At 35.8% G+C, this 19,283-nt stretch overlaps 1 protein-coding gene across 3 annotated transcripts in view; it reads left to right on the top strand.

The window, feature by feature from the left end:
- Positions 1–19,283, top strand: part of TSGA10 (testis specific 10) — a 159,086-nt gene that overhangs the window by 107,745 nt on the left and 32,058 nt on the right. The window lies entirely within an intron of this gene.

Genomic DNA, 19,283 nt, shown 5'->3' with positions numbered 1-19,283 from the left:
AGAATCCGAAGCAGGCTCTAGGCTCTGAGCTGTCAGCATAGAACCCTATGTGGGGCTTGAACTCACAAACTATGAGATCATGACCTGAGCTAAAGTCAGACACTTAACTGACTAAGCCACCCAGGTGCCCCATCCTTTTTATTTTTCTTAGGTGATATGGGAAAGCTGAAGAGTATCTGAGTTAGGTATTCCATTCCTCCACATTGATTAGGCTCTGTTCAAATCATGGTTATGCTCTGAAGAAATCATCTCCCTGAGGGCAGACCTTTGTCAAGGAGAACAGGATGCTCTAGGATTATTTCAAAATGGCTACTTTTCTCCTCACTTTGCCAAAAGCATGTGAGGGTTTTTCTCTGAAAATTTGTTGGGTTCTTAGAGATGAAAATAATGAAAATGTGGGGGCTTCCCTAAAGCTGGGACCCCAGGAGGTTTTATCTCTCAAGCTAGTCTATGCTCACTCTCCCAATAAATAGTCAGTTACTGCATGTGGCTAGCTTCAGTGTCACTTTCTGTTCCTGGTAAGCTGTGATTCTCTGTACTTACCTTTATCTGCATTTGGGGGAGTAGTGGTTTGTTCTATGTTCTTAATTCTTTGATTGATCAAAGAAGAGTTATTATTGTCAGATTTTCAGCTTTGTTTCATCTTGTGAGGTTGGGAGTCATGATTTCCAAGCTCTTTGCATGCTAGAACAGAAACCAAAGTGCTATTTGTTTATATCTTTAGTGACTTGTTAGATTATTTTAGTGAAGTCTGTTCCTCCCCTTCTCCTTGCAATATGAAGCCTCTGATGTTTCTCAAAAGGGGCAGCCTTAGGTATGTTCACAGTTACCCTGGAATGACTATGGTTTTAGTGAGTCCTTTTTGATTATCTTGCTTCCAGACTACATTCAGCTGTTAAGCTCCATAAATTCTTGGCTGTTTGTTTTATTGTTTTCAACAGCGCCCTCAAGCATAAATTGATTCACACACTGATTCAAGTAAATTTGGGTTCCATTATAGGGATAGGTTTTTAGTTCAGTGTTTGAGTTTTTCTGACCTGAGAATGCTCTTCTTAGCAGCCTCATTCCTTGATTCTCTCTGGTAAAGTAGCTGACCTATGGTTTATTTTATATCTATAAAGAGTTTACCACTGTTCTGTATTTCTTTTCGCCATACCCTCCAAATCTTTTCACCAGACCCTTCATTCTTGAGACTGTCCTGGGCTTGAACTTCCCCACAGTCTATTAAAAATGAAGGAAATCCCAGGGCATGTGGGTGGCTCAGTCAGTTAAGCGTTCAACTCTTGATTTCAGCTCAGGTCATGACTTTAGGGTTCGTGAGTTTGGGCCCTGCATCTTGGGGTTCTCTCTGACTCCCTCTCTCTCTGCCCCTACCCTGCTCACTCTCTCCTCTCAAAATGAATAAATAAACTTAAAAAAAGTTTTAAAAACAAATGAAGGAAGTCCCTTTGGAAGAACTTAGGAACTTCCTGTTTTATGGCCTCCCTCTCTTCACGGGCACAATCTCTGAGCCATGGCTCTCAAGCTTGTATGAAGACAGTGGTGCACTTCTCTTTGAGTGGCATGCCTACTTTAGGATCTAGGCACTTGGTAGGGATGGTGGAAAGTGTGACTGTAGCCCCTGGCCTTATTGTCATGCATCTGCAAGTATGGAACCCCCTATTTATGAAAAACCTGTGTCAAGGAGAATCAGAGGCATAATATTCTTACTAAGCCACAAATAAGATAGAACTGCGAGCCTGTGTGTAAAGAATGGGCATAAGAAGGGAGCCCCCATTTCCTAGAAATACTTGCCAGGAACTTAGCCTTTTAAACAAATAGCTTGAGATGGGATGAGAAAAGCTGATATCCTGTCTCTCCTGGAAAGATAGTTTAGTTCCTGACCAGGTACTGAGGGGAGAGGAAGCACTGTTCTTGGATGCATCCCATCTGTAGTGGGTTTTCCTTTATGCTTAGCTGGGAGTAAGGAGGGAATAGGTCATAGTTCAGATGCCGCAGACTTTCACTGTTCCTAGTTTAGTTAGTTTTCTTGAAAATGTTACTTCATCTACTATATGTCCTTAGGACCCTTTCCAGAACCTATTTAAAGACAAGGTAAAGTTGGTTTTTTATAATTTTCACTAATTTCTCTAGGGAGTGATTCTGCCACACTGCCATGCCAGAAGTGGAATCTTTACCTTATACAGTTGATATGTTTTAATTTTATTTTATGTGAATATAATTTTCTAATTACTCTTATGTTATTTTGTACCATTTAATTTTCAATATTTGGAGATTAAATAAATATCTTTCCAGTTATTGATTTTTCAGTCTTTTGTATTAATTGAGGCTTTGTTATGTACAATGTAATCATCTTACTGGATGTTCCATGTACACTTAAAAGGAAAGTGCATTCTTTTCTTTAGGATGAAATGTTCTATAATTGTCAATTGGGTCAAGTTTTTCAATTCTTGTCCTACTGAATCTCTATTTACTTGTTCTACCACTTATTTAGAGAAGAGTATTGACATCTCCAACTGTATTTGTGCATTTGTATTTCTTCTTTTATTTATATCATGTTCATGTATTTGAAGGTATGTTTTTGATATATATAGATTTAGGGTTATTATTACTTCATATATATATATATATATATATATATATATATATATATATATATTTAATTTTTTTTTTAAATTTTTGAGAGAGAGAGAAAGACACAGAGTATGAGCAGGGAGGGGTGGAGAGAGAGAAGGAGACACAGAATCCGAAGCAGGCTCTAGACTCTGAGCTGTCAGCAGAGAACCTGATGCGGGACTCAAACTCGTGAACCACGAGATCATGACCTGAGCTGAAGTTGGATGCTTAATTGACTGAGCCACTCAGGTGCCCCAGGGTTAAGAAGTAATAACTTCTTAAAGAATTCATCCCTTTACCCATTATAATGTTTCCTATCCTGTAGTATAGTTTATGAAATATTAATATAACCACTTTAGCCTTCTTAAGATTATTTTTTTGAATGGCATATCTCTTTCCATGCTTTTGTTTCTAATTTTTCTAGGTTTTTATGTTTAAAACATATTTCTTTAAACAGCATATGGTTGGATCTTGCTTTTTGTAGCCAATCTTACAATTCATCTTTATCCATTCATCTATTGATGAATTTGTGGATTGCTTCCATATCTTGTCTATTGTGAATAATTCTGTACTAAACGTAAGGGTGCATATGTATTTCTAAATTAGTGTTTTTCTTTTCTTTGGGTAAATACCAAATAGTTGAATTACTGGATCATTTGGCATTTCTATTTTTAATTTTTTTGAAGAAACTTCATACTGTTTCCCACAGTGGCTGTACCAATTTAAATTCCTACCAACAGTGCATGAAGGTTCCTTTTTCGTCACATCCTCAGTAACACTTGTTGTTTTATTGTTTTTTTATTTTTTATTTTTTTAATGTTTATTTTTGAGAGAGACAGAGTGTGAGTGGGGAAGGGGCAGAGAGAGAGAGGGAGACACAGAATCTGAAACAGGCTCTAGGCTCTGAGCTGTCAGAACAGAGCCCGCTGCGGGGCTTGAACTTGGAATGGTGAGATCATGACCTAGGCTGAAGTCGGACGCTTACCGACTGAGCCACCCAGGCGCCCCTGTTGTTTTATTGTTTTATGGGTTTTTTTATTTTAGCCATTCTGACAGGTGTGAGGTGATATATTTATGGTTTTGATTTGTATTTCCCTGATGCTTAGTGATGTGCATATTTTCATGTCTGTTGGCCATCAATATGTCTTTTTTGGAAAAAGTTCTATTCAGATTCTGCCCATTTTTTAATTGGTTTATTTGTGGGTTTTGTTGTTGTTGTTGAGTTGTATAAGTTCTTTATATATTTGGGATATTAACCCCTTATCAGATATATATATATACATATATGTATACATATATATATATATACACACACACACACATATATACATATGTATATATATACATATATATATGTATATATATCTTTTGGAAAAGAAAACATTTAATTGTCATTTTTTCCCCCTTTTTATTTCTTTTTCCTATTTTTTTACTTTACATCCAAATTAGGTAACATATAGTACAGCAATGATTTCAGGAGTAGATTCCTTAGTGCCCCCTTACCCATTTAGCCCATCCCCCCTCCCACAACCCCGCCAATAACCCTCAGTTTTTTCTCCATATTTATGGGTCTCTTATGTTTTGTCCCTCTCCTTGTTTTTATATTATTTTTGTTTCCCTTCCCTTATGTTCATCTGTTTTGTCTCTTAAAGTCCTCATATGAGTGAAGTCATATGATATTTGTCTTTCTCTGACTGGCTTATTTCACTTAGCATAATACCCTCCAATTCCATCCATGTAGTTGCAAATGGCAAGATTTCTTCCTTTTTGATTACCGAGTAATGCTCTGTTGTATATATATACCACATCTTCTTTATCCATTCATCCATTGATGGACATTTGGGCTCGTTCCATACTTTGGCTATTGTTGATGGTGCTGCTATAAACATTGGGGTACATGTGTCCCTTCGAAACAGTACACCTGTATCCCTTGGATAAATACCTAGTAGTGCAATTGCTGGGTCATAGGATAGTTCTATTTTTAATTTTTTGAGGAACCTCCATACTGTTTTCCAGAGTGGCTGCACCAGCTTGCATTACCACTAGCAGTGCAAAAGAGATTCTCTTTCTCCACATCCTCCCAACATCTGTTGTTGCCTGAGTTGTTAATGTTAGCCATTCTGACTGGTGTGAGGCGGTATCTCATTGTGGTTTTGATTTGTATTTCCCTGGTAATGAGTGATATTGAGCATTTTTTCATGTGTTTGTTAGCCATCTGGATGTCTTCTTTGGAGAAGTGTTTGTTCATGTCTTTTGCCCATTTCTTCACTGGATTATTTGTTTTGGGGGCATTGCGTTTCATAAGTTCTTTATAGATTTTGGATACTAACCCTTTATCTGATATGTCGTTTGCAAATATCTTCTCCCATTCCATTGGTGGCCTTTTAGTTTTGCTGAATGTTTCCTTCGCTGTGCAGAAGCTTTTTATTTTGATGAGGTCCCAGTAGTTCATTTTTGCTTTTGTTTCCTTTGCCTCCAGAGACATGTTGGGTAAGAAGTTACTGTGGCTAAGGTCAAAGAGGTTTTGCCTGCTTTCTCCTCGAGGATTTTGATGGCTTCCTGTCTTACATTTAGGTCTTTCATCCATTTTAAGTTTATTTTTGTGTATGGTGTAAGAAGGTGGTCTAGGTTCATTGTTCTGCATGTCGCTGTCCAGTTTTCCCAGCATCACTTGCTGAAGAGACTGTCTTTATTCATTAGATGTTCTTTCCTGCTTTGTCAAAAATTAGTTGGCCATATGTCTGTGGGTCTATTTCTGGGTTCTCTATTCTGTTCCATTGATCTGAGTGTCTGTTTTTGTGACAGTACCATACTGTCTTTATGATTATAGCTTTGCAATACAGCTTGAAGTCCGGGGGTTTTCAGTATGTATAGTATCATGTCTTCTGTAAATAGTGAAAGTTTTACTTCTTCCTTACCAACTTGGTAGCCTTTTATTTCTTTTCCTTATCTGATTGCAATAGCTAGGATTTCCAATACTGCATTGAATAAAAGTGGTGAGAGTGGACATCTTTTCTTATTTCCTATCTTAGAGAAAAAGCTCTCAATTATTCACCATTGAGTATGATATTAGCTATGGGTTTGTCATATATGGTTTTATTATGTTGAGGTTTGTTACCTGTAGACCCTCTTTATTGGGAGTTTTATCATGAATGGATGTTGAATTTTGTCAAATGCTTTTTCTACATCTATTGAGATGATCACATGGTTTTTCTCTTTCATTTTTTTAATGTGGTGTGTCACATTGATTGATTTATGAATCTTGAACCATCCTGGTGTCCCCAGAGTACGTCATAATTGATTGTTGTGAAGGAGCCTTTAACGCATTGTTGAATGTGTTTTGGTAATATTTTGTTGAAGATTTTTGTATCTGTATTTATCAGGATATTGGCCCTTAGTTTTACTTATTTATTTACTTTTGTAGTGTCTTTTGGTTTCATATGAGAGTAATGCTGGCTTTGTAAAATGTATTTGGAAGCCTACCTTCCTCTTCTACTTTTTGAAATAGTTTGATGACAATAGGTATTAACTGTTCTTTAATTGTTCAGTAGAATTCACCTGTGAAGCCATTGGTCATGGACTTTTTTTGTTGGAGTGTTCTGATTACCAATTCAGTTTTGTTAATAGTAGTTCTGTTCAGATTTTCTACTTCTTTCTGATTCAGTTTTGGAAATTGTATATTTCTAAGAATTTGTACATTTCTTCTAATTTGTGCAATTTGTTGACATGTAGTATTTTATAACAGACTTATTATCCCTTGTATTTCTGTGGTGTCAGTTGTTACTTCTCTCTTTCATGTCTTGTTATTTACTTGGGTCTCCTTTTTTTCTTGAAGAGTCAGACTAAACGCTTTTCAAAATACCAGCTCTTAGTTTTATTGATCTTTTTATTGTTTTTTAGTTTCTATTTCATTCATTTCTGTTTTGATCTTTATTATTTCCTTCCTTCTAGTAACTTGGGGCTTTGTTTGTTCTTTTCCTAGTTCCTATAGATCAAAGGTTAGGTTGTTTATATGAAATTATTCTTGTTTCTTGAGGTAGGCCTGCATTACTGTAAATTTTCCTCTTAAAACTAATTTTCCTGTGTCCTGAAGATTTTGAACTGTTGTGCTTTCACTTTCATTTGTCTTGAGGTGTTTTAAAATCTCTTTGATTTTTTTTGTTGTTGTTGTTGACTCATTTGTTATTTAGTGGAATGTTGTTTAGCACTCACATTTTTTGTGGGTTTGTGTTTTTGTTTGGTTGGGGTTTTTTTAATTTAGTTTTTTTTTTTTTTTCTTGTAGTTACTTCTGGTTTCTTACCATTGTAGCCAGAAAAGATACTTGATATGTTTTCAGTCTTCTCAAATTCATTGAGAATTTTTTTTTCGTAGCCTAACATATGATCTGTCCTTGAGAATGTTCCATGTGCATTTGAATGTGTATTCTCTTGTTTTTGGATGGAATGTTCTATGTATAACTGTTAAGTTCATCTGGTCTAATATGTCATTCAAAGACCCTGCTTCCCTATTAATTTTCTCTCTTGATGATCTATCCATTGCTATAAGTGGGGTGTTTAAGTTCCTTCCTATTATCGTATTACTGTCAATCACTATCTTTATATCTGTTAATATTTGTTTTATGTATTTAGGTGTTCCAATGTTTGGTGCGTAGATATTTATGACCATTATATCCTCTTGTTGGATTGATTCCTTAATCATTATATAATATACTTCTTTGTCTCTTATTACAGTCCTTGTTTTATAGTCTATTTTGTCTGATATAAATAAGGCTTCCCTGGCTTTTTTTTTCCACTTCCATTTTCATGGAATATTATTTTTCCATCCCTTCACTTTCAGTCTGTATGTGTGTTTTAAGTTTGGACTGAGTATCTTACAGGCATCCTGTAGATAGGTCTTGTTTATCCATGCCATCACCCTATGTCTTTTCATTGGAGCATTCAGACCATTTAGATTTAAAGTAATTATTGATAGGTATATACTTATTAGTTAATTGTTTTATTGTCGTTTTGTAGTTCTTGTCTGTTTCTTCTCTTGCTCTCTTTCCTTGTGATTGGTGTTATACTTGACTTTCCTTTTCTTTATTTTTTTTGTGTATCTATTATAGGTTTTTGGTTTGTGGTTTCCATTAGGTTCACATATAACGTCATAAGTATGTAGCAGTCTATATTAAGTTGATGGTCACTTAACTTCTAATGCATTCTAAAAGAACTTTATTTTTATTCCCTCCTTCCCTTCATATTCGTATTTTATGAATATGTTGTCATGTTTTACATATTTTTATTTTGTGAGTTTCACTGACTACCTTTTTAAGATATAATTGATTTTACTACTTTTCCCTTTTAACTTTCATACTAGCTTTGTAAGTGACTACTACTTTCACTGTATATTTACTTTTACCCATGAAATTCTTTCCTTTTATAATTTTCTTGTAATTGTGGGATTTTCTACTTAAATTAAGTTCCTTTATCATTTCTTGTAAGGCTGGTTTAGTGGTGGTGAACTACTTTAACTTTCATTTGTTTCAGAAATTCTTTATCTCTCCTTCAATTCTGAATGATAACCTTGCTGAGTAGAGTATTCTTGGTTGTAGGTTTTTTCTTTTCAGGACTTTGAATATACCATGCCACTCTCTTCTGGCCTGCAAAGTTTCTGCTGAAAATCAGCTGGTAGCTTTATGGGGTTTGCCTTGTATGTAACTAGTTTCTTCTCTGTTACTGTTTTAAAAATTCTCTTTAGGGTGCCTGAGTGGCTCAATTGGTTGAGTGTCTGAATCTTCATTTTGGTTCAGGTCATGATCCCAGGGTTGTAGGACTGAGCTCTATTTTGGGCACCATGCTGAGCATGGAGCCTGCTTAAGATAGTCTCTTTCTCTATTTCTCTCTCTTTCTTTCTTTCTCTCTCTTTCCTTCTCTCTCTCTCCTCCCCTCCCCTGCTCTTGCATGCACTCTCTTTCTTTCAAATAAATAAAAATAAATAAAAGTCTCTTTATCTTTAATCTTTGACATTTTAACTAAGTCATGATGTGGAACTCTTTGGGTTCATCTCATTTGGAACTTTCTGTGTTTCCTGAACCTGGATGTCTGTTTCCTTCCTAAGGTTAGGGAAGTTTTTAGATATTACTTCTTCCAATAAGCTTTCTATCCTTTTCTCCCTCTTCTCCCTTTGGAACCCCTATAATGGGAATATTTTTTCACTGGATGTTGACTAAGAGATCCTTTAACCTATGCTCATTTTTAAAATTCCTTTTTCTTTTTGTTGTTTAGCTTGGGTACTTTCTATTACCCTGTTTTCCACATTGCTGATTCATTCTTCTCTGTCTTCTAATCTATTGTTGATTCCATCTAGTGTATTTTTTCATTTTGGTAATTATATTTTTCAACTCTAATTGGTTCTTTTTTAATATTTTCTATCTCTTTGCTGAAGTTCTGAGTTCATCCAGTCTTCCCTCCAGTGTAATGAGCATGTTTATTATCATTACTTTGATATTTTTGTCAGGTAGGTTGGATATTTCCACTTCATTTAGTTTTTTTTCTAAGGCTTTGTATGTTTCCTTTTATTTGGAGCATATTTCCTCTGTCTTAATTTCCCTTGACTTTCTATGTTTATTTCTATGAATTAGGCAAAACAACTACTTTTCCTAAACTTGAAGTAACTTTCTTGTGTATGATCTTTCCCTTTGTAGGCTGGGTGTGTCTGGTGAATTTCACTGGCTGGCTCAAGCTGTGGCTGGATGGGCTGGGGGATCTGGGACACTCAGTGCTGGGGCTGCCCTGGTGGGATGACTGGAGCTAAAGTGAACATGGTTTTGGGCAGTCCTGGGATTCTCTGCACAGAGGGCATCTTGGTTGGACAGTTGAAGCTGAAGTGAGTGGAAGCTTAAGTGGTCCTGGGACTCCTTGTACAGAGGGCACTCTAGCAGGACAGCTGAAGCTGAAATGCTGAAATGGGTACAAGTCGGGGCGGTGGGGGGAGGTGTCTTTCTATATAGAAGGCATTATGGTATGATGGCTGAAGTTGATATGGGTGCAAGTTGGGGCATTCCACGGGTGGGGCACCTTGGCAAGTTGCTGGAGCCAATGCTGGTGTGGGCCTGGAGTGTTCCAGGATGCTTTGTGCCTGTGCCACCTTGCCTGCCTTCTTTTATAGTGAGTTTTAAATATTATATTCTATCTTAATTATGGTCATATAAGCCATACATCTTTTTTTTAAACTTCTTTTTCTACAGTATATACCATGCGTCTCTTAATTGTCATAGTCTACCTTCAAATAATATATTACTTCATAGTACACTTTTATTTCCTATGTCCTATCATTTATCCTAATGTTCTTACATTTTACTTCTTCATATATTGTGTTCCCCATAGTGCATTATTATTATTTTCACTTTAAACTCATCATTTCACTTTAAATAAATTAAAATGTGAGGTGAATAAAAGGCTTTTTTATTCATCCACATATTTACTTTTTTTTTCCCTCTTCATTCCTTTGAGTGGATCCAAGTCTTCATTGACTCTCATTTTCTTTTTGCTAGAAGAATTTCTTTTAAACATTTCTTGCAGTTCTGTTGGCATCAACTCAGGTCTTATTTGTGTTAAAAAGTGTTTATTTCACCTTCATTCCTGAAGAATGTATTTGCTGAGTAGAGAATTACAAGTTGGTAGGAATTGTTTTTGCTGTTGTGGTTTGTTTTTTTGAGCACTTTGGCAAAGTTGTTTCTTTTTTCTTAAAGTTTTAATTTAAATTCCAGTAGGTTAACATACAGTGTAATATTAGTTTAAGGTGTACAATAAAGTGATTCAACAATTCTGTACAACACCTGGTGCTCATCACAGGTGAGCTCCTTAATCCCTGTTACCTATCCCCACTGAACTTCCTTCTTGTAACTATCAGTTTGTTCTCTATAGGTAAAAGTCTGTTTCTTGGTTTGCCTCTTGCTCTTTTTCTTTTTCCTTATATTCTGCCTTGTGTAGTTTCTAGACAGAAATCTGAAATCAAGTTCAGCTGGTTAATTTTTTTTTTCTCTTTACCCCTGGCTTTTAGCAATAGAATGTTCCACAGTTGAAATTAATGTTGTTTTCCTTATGTTTATAATATTTCATTATAAGTTTCATCGAATTTAGAAAATATTTGACCATTATTTCTTAAGATATTTTTTGTTTCTTACTCTTTCTCATATTTTCCTGGAACTTGAATTGAAAGTACATTAGATACTTGATATTGCTCAACAGATCATTAATAATCTATACATTTTTCCCCGATCTTCTTATCTTTTTGCCTCACTTTGTATAGTTGCCATTTTTTGTGTCTTCACATTTAGTGATCTTCTGATATATCTGAGATGCTGTTAATTCCATTCAGTGAAGTTTTTATTTCAGAGATTGTATTTTCATCTTCAGGTAGTCCATTTGGTTCTTTTGAATGTATTTTACTTCTTCTTTTTTTCCCTTTAAGTCCTTAAATGCCTATTTAGTGCATTTTTGTATTTGTTTTAATGTCCTTGTTTGCTAATTTCATTATGTCTGACACATTTGATTCTGTGTTGACTGACTTTTCTCTTGATTATGGATCTCATCTTCCTACTTCTGGCCCCACTTAGTGAGTTATGATTGTATTCTGGATGTTAATTTTACATTGTTGAGAACTGGATTTTAAAAGTATTGGATTTATCTTGCCAAACTAAGTTACTTGACATTCACTTTATTTTTTTGAGGATTATTTATAAACTCCTTAGGATAGCTCTAGAATAGGGATAACCTTTACCCTCTACTAAGATGTGATCTTCGTGGGTTCTCTATTGAGTTCCTACTTTTCTGTTGAATGCCTTGTATAGTCAGTGACATCAAAGTGTCTCCACTCTCGATGATGAGATTTTGAATGCATTCTGGCCCTATGTCAGATGTGGGAATTGCCTAGCTCACAGTTTTCCTGATAATTGTTCTTTTCTAGGAAGTTCTTTTCCTGGCTTCATTCATGAGTTTCACTCATGTATGTGCAGATTTCTGGAACTCCATCTCTGCATAGCTCCCTTTTCTCTGGTGATCTGCTCCACAAATTCTAGACACCTTGGCTTCCCTGAATTCTGATATTTATCTTTCAAACTCATTGATATAATTAGACTGTGTTTTGGTTCCTTTTCCTTCATCATCCAGAATTTGCACCTAAGCAAGATGCTATGGCAACGATAGGGTTCACCTTGTTTGTTTTCTTTCCCTTAGAGATCATAGTTCTCTGCTACCTATCCATTGTGTGTAAACAAGTTTTTCTTCCTATATTTTGTCCATTTGTCTAGTTGTTTGTGACATTGGGTTAATTCAGACCATATTACTATCTCTTGTATCATGGATGATAGCTGTTTTAAAGCCCTTGTTAATACCATGACCTTTGTCAATTTTTAATCTATTTACATTGACTGATTTGTATCCTGCTGTAGGTTACATTTCTGCAACTTCACGTGTCTGGTATTTTTTAAATTGGGTGCTGGACATTGTGAATTTTACTTTGTTGAATGTTAGACTTTGTCGTTTTCCTTTTAAGAGTGTTATATTTTTCCTGGCAGGATGTTAAATTGCTTGCAGATCAACCAATACTTTCGAGATTATCTTTAAGCTTTGATGGGGCAGGTTTAAATTAGCTTTTTCTCTAAGACTAGTATAACCCTACCACTATGGTGTGACCCTTCTGTGTTCTCTATTAAGTGCCCAACCAGGGTGTTCATTAAGGACTCTTCATTTCAGCAGGTTCAAACACATTTTCCCAGCTGTGTATCAGCTGTGGTTTTGTTTACTTTAGAGCTCTCTGGGGGTTCTTTCCCAGCCTTCTAGAGTTTGACTCTATATATTCATGGCTGAGTGTTCAGTATCAGACTCAAGGAAACTCCTGGGGAAATTTCTGGATGTCTTTTTGTGTGTGTAGACACTTCATTTCTGAAATTATACCCCACACATTTCACATGCTTATTTCTGTCTCCTCATATCAGCATATCAATGGTGCTTTGATTGAAATTTCTTTCCCTGAACTGAAGACTGGAAAATTGTCTCCTGATAGAAAGCTGGAATGATTGTAGGGCTCATCTTGTTTGTTTTCTTTCTCTCAGAGGTCACAGCCCTGTGCTGCCTGTTGTCCTATATTTGGAATCATTCCTTCCTTCCTTCCATTCTTCCTTCCTTTCTTCCTTCCTTCCTTCCTTCCTTCCTTCCTTCCTTCCTTCCTTCCTAGTTTTCCAGTTGTTAACAGTAGGAGATACATTCAGTCTCGGTTATTCTATGAAGGCTGGAAACAGAAGTATTATATATCTTTTCTTAGTCCTTTTCTTCTGTCTCTAATAAACACCATATAGCCTAATTTAAAAAATTCAGTCTGAGAGTATCTTTCTATTAACTGATAAGTTTAATCCATTTGTTTTTGTTTGAATTACTGGCACATTTATATTTATCATTTCTAATTTATTTTGTATTTTGTACTTTCTACTTGTCATGATTCTTTTATGTTAATTCTTTCCTTCCTTTTATTTATATATGTTTGTTTTCTTTATGCACTTTCTACCCCCACTATTTATTGGTTCAGAAGTTATATATTCTCTATTCTTTTAGTAGTTAAATTTGTAATATGCATATTTAACAAAATCTATTGTTAGTATTTCCAGCCCTTCTTCTAAACAGTATGTTGTCCTAGGAATATTTGAATATTGAGCACAACATCCTGCTTACTAGTGAGTGTCCTTTCTTATTCTCTCCCTCCCCCCATACACACACACACACACACACACACACACACACACACACACCAATCTTTCATAAGGTTGTGTACTATTTTAGATCCACATTGATTTTTTATAGCCTTAAAAATAAATCACTACTTTCATGCAAAAATAAATAAATAAATCACTACTCTTGTTCTTATTCTTTCAGTCAATGCTTATTTATATTCACTTATATGTTTACAGAATTTTTCAACATTGCTTTTTGTGTTCTATTTCTTCCTTTGAAGTTTAATTTCCTTTCTTGAAACTACTACCTTTCTTTGACTTGTGAGTTAATTTTCTCAATCTTTGCCTAAAATGGATTTACTTTACCCTTATTCTTCTGTATTAGTTTAGCTGAGTATAGAATTCTAGGTTGAGAGTTATTTTCTTTTGATAACTTTAAAAGTAATGAGAAGTCTGTTCTCATTCTAATTGATCTTCTTTCTAAGTCTACCTTTTGTCATTTTTTTCTTTTAAGATCTTCTTTTTCTCTTTTTAGTTTGGCTATTATGTGTATATTGTTTGAGGGGGGCTTTGGTTTGCAGTTTTTCAGAGTATTCATGCCTTTTAATAGTTCTGGAAAAATTTTCAGATGTTATTTATTTGAACATTACTGCCTTTAAATTTGCTCTACTGTTTCCCTCAACTTTTATAATATGCTTGTTGGATCTCCTAGTCCAAATTTTTATTAATCTTTCTTATCATAGTTTCCATATGTTTATCTCTCTGTACTGTGCTCTGTGCTTTTAGTATATTCATTCCTCTTCAGCTGTACCTGTTTTTTGATACATTCATTGTTTTTCATTTTCTTTACTACTTTTACCTTCTTTCCAGAAGTTCTATTTGGTTCGTCTTCAGATTTCCGTGGGTTTTTTTCCCCCTACATCTCATTCTTTTCAATTTTTTATTTAATATCTTTAAAACTTTTGAGCATATTTTTATGCCTTCTCCAATATTTTGTTCAATAGCTTGAAGTCCTGGAAGTCTGATCCTGGTGTGTGTTAGTTATGTTCCTCTGACTCTCACTCATGGTGGATGGGATCCCCCTGAGTTTTTAGGCTCCTTTGAAGCAGGAATTTCCCCCCTCTAAAGAATCTTACATGGCCAGGGAGATGAGTTTGCTTCTACAAAGGGACTCTGTGTTATCATTGGCATGGGACAAATTTCATGTTAGAGTTGAGAATTGGGAATGGGTAGTGTGAAGTCAAACTACAAAACTGAGTAAAGTCAGACCTAAGTTTTCTTACAGAAGACGTTTTTCCCTGTCCAGAGGGTAGAAGAAGATAAACTTTTGCTTATATCTCTGTGAGGTTGAGTGAATTTTCCTCTGGAGTCTCCTTTCAAAGATTCCAGATTATGTAGAGGTCCCAGAAGCAGCTATCCATTAGTACTACTTCTTATTCCCTGTCTTGCTTGAATTTTGAAACAAGCCTTTTACTGTCACTGGGTCTCCCTATCCTCAACTCTTAGTTTCAGGCCTTATTGTTTGCTTCATGCTCTGTCTTTGTTTTTGTTTGTTTGTTTGTTAGTTTTTTTTTTTTTTTTTTTTTTTTTTTGTCTTTGGTATTTGAGACTGTTTCTTTCCTGCAAGCTCAGCTATGAATTGTGAAAATATTTTTTTCTATTTTATACAAAAAAAACCCCAAAACTACTTTCCTCTTAGCTCAATCAACTGTCTTACTAGAACCTGAAATATTCAGTGTTATCTTTCTAAAACATAAAGCTAGTCATATCACCTCCCTCTTTTCATAAAGGCCATGTAGGAAAGACCCAAAGCTAATATCCTCAATGGGGAAAATCTGAGAGCTTTCCCCCTAATCATGTCAGGAACATGGCAGGGATGTCCACTCTCACCACTGTTGTTCAATATAGTGTTGGAAGTCCTAGCTTCAGCAATTAGGCAACAATAAGAAGTAAGAGGCATTCAAATTGTCAAGGAAGAAGTCAAACTTTGACTCTTTGCAGATGACATGATACTCTACATGGAAAACCTGAAAGACTCTACCAAAAAACTGCTAGAACTGATACATGAATTCAGCAAAACCACAGTATATAAAATCAATGTACAGAAATCAGTTGTATTTCAAAAATCAATAATGAAGCAGTAGAAAGAGAAATCAAGGAATAAATCCCATTTATAATTGCACCAAAACCATAAAATACTGACGAATGAACATAACCAAATAGGTAAAAAGATCTGTATGCTGAAAACTATAGAACACTTGCAAAAGAAATTAAAGAAGACACAAAGAAATGGAAAAACATTCCATGCTCATGGATTGGGAGAACAAATATTGTTAAAATGTCATTACTACCCAAAGCAATCTACACATTCAACGCCATCCCTATCAAAATTATACCAGCATTCTTCACAGAGCTAGAACAAACAATTCTAAAATTCGTATGGACCCAGAAAAGACCCCGAATAGCCAAAGTAATATTGAAAAGGAAAAACAAAGCTGGAGGCTTCATAATTCCAGACTTCAAGCTGTATTACAAAGCTGGTGCTGGCACAAAAACAGACACATAGATCAATGGATGGAACAGAATAGAGAACCCAGAAATGGACCCACAAATGTATGGCCAGCTAATCTTTAACAAAGCAGGAAAGAATATCCAATGGGAAAAAAACAATCTCTTCAGCAAATGGTGTTGGGAAAACTGGGCAGTGACATGCAGAAGACCACTTTCTTATACCATTCACAAAAATAGACTCAAAATGGATGAAAGACCTAAATGTAAGACAGGAAACCATCAAAATCCTAGAGGAGAAAACAGGCAACAACCTCTTTGACCTTGGCTGCAGCAACTTCTTACTAGACATGTATCCAGAGGCAAGGGAAACAAAAGCAAAAATGAACTATTGGGATCTCATCAAGATAAAAATGTTCTGCACAGTGAAGAAAACAGTCAACAAAACTAAAAGACAACCAACAGAATGGGAGAAGATATTTGCAAATGACATATTGGATAAAGGGTTAGTATCCAAAATCTATAAAGAACATACCAAACTCAATACCCAAAAAAACAAATAGTCCAGTGAAGAAATGGGCAAAAGCCATGAGCAAATTCTTTTCTGAAGAAGATATCCAGATGGCCAACCAACACATGAAAAGATGCTCAGCATCACTCATCATAAGGGAAATACAAATCAAAAATGAGATACCACTTCACACCTGTCAGAATGGCTAACATTAACGACTCAGGCAACAACAGATGTTGGTGAGGATGCAGAGAAAGTGGAACCCTTTGCAGTGCTGATAGGAATGCAAACTGGTGGAGCCACTCTGGAAAACAGTATGGAGTTTCCTCAAAAAATTAAAAGTAGAGCTACCCTATGACTCAGCAATCACACTACTACGTATTTATCTAAAGGATACAAAAATGCTTATTCAAAGGGGAAAATACACCCCAGTGTTTATAGCAGCACTATCAACAATAGCCATATTTTGGAAAGAGCTCAAATGTCCATTGACTGATGAATGGATAAAGATACGCAATAGAACATTACCTGGTGATCAAAAAGAATGAAATATTGCCATTTGCAACAATGTGGATGGACCTAGAATGTATTATGCTAAGTGAAATTAGAGAAATACAAATAACATATGATTTTAGTCATATGTGGAATTTAAGAAACAGAACAGATGAACATAGGGGAAGGGAAGGAAAAATAGATGAAAACCAAGAGGGAGGCAAACCATAAGAGACTCTTAAATATAGAGAAAAAACTGAGGGTTCGTTGAGGGGTGTTGGGTGTGGTGATGGGCTAAATCCGAGATGGGTATTAAGGAGGACACTTGTTGGGATGAGCACTGGGTGTTACATGTAAGTGATGAATCACCAAATTCTACTCCTGAAACCATTATGACACTATAGCTTTGTGTTAAATAAAATTTAAAAAAGAAAAAGTATTTCATTGGGTAAAAACCTAATTTTAACCCAGCTTATCAGGCTGACTTGTGAGGTTTTTTTATACCTTTTCAACGGTATCTCCTATCATTCTTCTCTGTGGCTTCTGAGTTCCAGTCATACTAGTCTTTTCTCTGTTGTTGGAGCATGTCATTTTCCCTCCTTCCACACACTCCCTTTAGGGCCTTTGTACTTAGCATTCCTCCAATTCGAAAAACTCCCTTCCCCAACATACATTGTATATCTATTCACCATTCAGATCTCAGTTCATGTGTCATTTATCAGGGAACCTTTTCCTGACTTCTCTGATCCTCTTAGTTTAGGTCAATTTCCTTTGTCATACAGATTTTTTCTCTAGAAGTATTTGCTTAATATGTATTTATATAGTCATTTCTGTGATTATTTGATTGATGCATAGCTCTCCCATAGTCTGGAAATGTCATGAGAGCAAAGACTATTTTGCTTATCATTGGATATGCATCTAGGTGCATTGACTGGAACACAGAATATACTAAAAAATGGAATGGATGGGCAGACGGATGGGTAGGTGGATGGATAGAAGGTTGTCTGAAAAATGAGTGAGAAATAGAGGGAGTGAAGAAGGAAGAAAGGGAAAATTGTGGCCAAACAACTTATTCCAGGAACAATTTTTTTATGCTGTGTACTTATAAAAGCAGAAAAATTTCTTTATTTGTCAGTTCTGTCAGTTTCACACAATAGCAAAAACTTCTCTGCAGTGCACTTATTTAAGACATGTCTCTGAAACAGTAAAAAGGAGGGGTATTATCTTGAGCTTTTGAAAAAATTTATATGACTTGAATCTTATATTACAGTTTTTAGGGGCTCCTGGGTGGCCCAGTCAGTTAAGCTTCCAACTTTGGCCCAGGTCATGATCTTGTGGTTCGTGAGTTTGAGACCCCTGTTGGGCTCTGTGCTGACAGCTCAGAGCCTGGAGTCTGCTTCTGATTCTGTCTTTGTCTCTTTCTGCCCCTTCCCTGCTCATGCTCTCTCTCTCTCTCTCTCTCTCTCTGAAAAATGAAAATAAACATTAAAAAAATATTTTCATATTGCAGTTTTAAAAATATGCTTATTTCCCATAATGTGGATGTATTTTTTTTTTTGAGAGAGAGAGAGTACAAGTGGAGGAGCAAGGCAGGGAGAGAGAGAGAGAGAGAGAGAAAGAGAGAGAGAGAGAGAGAGAAAATGAATTTTAAGCAGGCTCCACACTCAGTGTGGAGCCCAATACAGGGCACAATTTCATGACCCTGAGCCAAAATCAAGAGTTGCACACTCAACTGAATGAATCACCCAGGTGCCCCCCATGTGGCTGTATTCTCAATTTATACTTGCCCAGAGTCTTTTTCTCTCAGAGTTATTAGTAAGTGCTAGAGAGCTGTCAGTCCTCATTTTATGATATTATGATCTAGATAAACATTCCATTTAAGAATTGGAAAATGGGTATTGTGAGTGAAACAGTAGTGACTAAAGTTTTGTCTTTTTTTATTTTATTTTATTTTTTTTTTTGAGACAGAGAGATACAGAGCATGAGCAGGGAAGGGGCAGAGAGAGAGGGAGACACAGAATGTGAAGCAGGCTCCAGGCTCTGAGCTGTCAGCACAGAGCCCGATGTGGGGCTTGAACTCACGAACTGTGAGATCATGACCTGCGCCAAAGTTGGATGCTTAACCGACTGAGCCACCCAGGCACCCCTAAAGTTTTGTCTTTAACAACAATAATATTTATCTTATAGAATAATTGAAACCGTGGCAAGAATAGAACTACAGACCAAACGTATATGTGTCGCAACTAGCTTTGGAGTTGAGACTTTTAAGTGGGAATACTTGTTTTCTAAACACATTAAAAATAATGACCATTTGACCACCTTACCTCATGGATTTTTTGTATAGACATTTGAAAGCTGTATTTATCTTTCCCAGGGTGTTTTGTATGTACTATTATCACCTATATTGTATAAAGTTCCTTATAATCTAAGTGTACTATCAAAAGATTTCC

This window comes from Panthera onca, chromosome A3, assembly GCF_046562875.1.
Source record: "Panthera onca isolate mPanOnc1 chromosome A3, mPanOnc1 haplotype 2, whole genome shotgun sequence".
Taxonomy (NCBI): domain Eukaryota; kingdom Metazoa; phylum Chordata; class Mammalia; order Carnivora; family Felidae; genus Panthera; species Panthera onca.
Note: the sequence above shows the minus strand (reverse complement) of the source record. Positions and strands in the feature narration are given on the sequence as shown.